Below are 2,055 nucleotides of genomic sequence, written 5' to 3'. Positions count from 1 at the left end.
GCAAAATCCTTTCAGGAAGTGGTTGACTTTGTGATAGAAGTGGAGGGGGTGAAGCCAGACGACTTCACCGTGGCGTCGACATCTATGAAGTTCCGTAAGGGAGGTGAGTTTAGCGGTTCTTACTCCAGGGGGCAGAGTTCAGGAGGTTACAAAAACCGCCCTATTCAGTCCGCCCTGCAGGCTTTAGCTGGGGGTCCATCGCAGCCCAGTCAGCCTTTTTCTGAGTTTGGTGGTTATCCTCAGACTTCGTCACTTTCACAAAGACCTATGCTTGACTCCAGGAATTGTTATGGATGTGGGGAGACTGGACATATTAGGAGGTATTGTCCAAAACAGAGTTACATACCCTCAATGGTTAGAGGTAGAGGTGGTCATGGGAGAGGCCGCCATTCTGGAGGACGTGGTGGCCAAGGTAATGGTGGTCATCCAATCAGTCGGGGTGGCGGGCAAGCTGGAACTGCTGCGGCGCAACAGGATAGGGGAAATGGACAGACAGGTGATAGGGCCCATTGTTATGCTTTCCCCGGGAGGTCTGAAGCAGAGACATCTGATGCTGTTATCACAGGTAATCTTTTGGTCTGTGATTGCATGGCTTCTGTATTATTTGATCCTGGATCCACATTTTCATATGTATCTTCCTCATTTGCTACTGGTCTTGATTTACATTGCGATTTGCTTGACATGCCTATTAGTGTCTCTACTCCTGTGGGTGAGTCTGTGATAGTTGAGAAGGTGTATAGGTCTTGCCTTGTGACTTTTGTAGGGAGCAATACCTATGTAGATTTGATTATCCTAGAAATGGTTGATTTTGATGTAATTCTGGGTATGACTTGGCTTTCCCCAAATTTTGCAATCTTAGATTGTAATGCTAAAACTGTGACATTGGCCAAGCCTGGGACAGATCCGCTAGTGTGGGAGGGTGACTACATTTCCACCCCAGTCCGTATTATCTCTTTCCTTCGCGCTAAGAGGATGGTTAGTAAATGTTCTTTAGCCTTCTTGGCACATCTCAGGGATGATACATCCAAAGTACCTTCGATTGAGTCTGTTTCGATAGTCTGTGAGTTTCTGGATGTGTTTCCCGCAGACCTTACTGGTATGCCACCGGATAGGGATATTGACATTTGTATTGATCTGGAGCCGGGTACTCGCCCCATTTCCATCCCCCCTAATAGAATGGCTCCAGCTGAGTTAAGGGAGTTAAAGGCCCAACTTCAGGAGTTGTTAGGTAAAGGTTTTATTAGACCAAGTGCATCCCCTTGGGGTGCTCCTGTTTTATTTGTGAAAAAGAAGGATGGAAGCCTTCGGATGTGCATAGACTACAGGCAGCTGAATAAGGTAACTATTAAGAACAAGTATCCTATTCCTCGAATTGATGATTTGTTCGATCAGTTACAAGGTGCTTGTGTCTTCTCTAAAATTGATCTGAGATCCGGTTATCATCAATTGAAAATACGGGCAGCAGATGTGCCAAAGACTGCTTTTCGAACCAGGTATGGGCATTACGAATTCTTAGTAATGTCTTTTGGGGTTACGAATGCCCCTGCTGCTTTCATGAGTCTGATGAACAGGATTTTTAAGCCATATCTGGATATCTTTGTTATTGTATTCATTGATGATATACTGATATACTCAAAGAGCAGGAAAGAACATGAGGAGCATTTGAGAATTGTATTGGAGTTGTTGAGGGAGAAAAGGCTTTATGCCAAATTCTCCAAGTGTGAGTTTTGGCTAGATTCAGTGTCCTTCTTGGGGCACGTGGTTTCTAAGGATGGAGTGATGGTGGATCCTTCTAAGATTGAAGCAGTGAAGAGTTGGGTAAGACCTACTAATGTTACAGAGGTAAGAAGCTTTGTTGGTTTAGCTAGCTACTACCGTCGATTTGTCAAGGGATTTTCTTCTATTGCTTCGCAGCTAACAAATTTGACTAAGCAGAATGTTCCCTTTGTATGGTCGGATGAATGTGAAGAAAGTTTTCAGAAACTCAAGACTTTGTTGACTACTGCACCAATTCTTACCTTGCCAGTGGAAGGTAAGAATTTCATCGTCTATTGT

Source organism: Solanum pennellii, chromosome 1 (genome assembly GCF_001406875.1).
Source record: "Solanum pennellii chromosome 1, SPENNV200".
In the NCBI taxonomy this organism is placed as follows: domain Eukaryota; kingdom Viridiplantae; phylum Streptophyta; class Magnoliopsida; order Solanales; family Solanaceae; genus Solanum; species Solanum pennellii.
Note: the sequence above shows the minus strand (reverse complement) of the source record.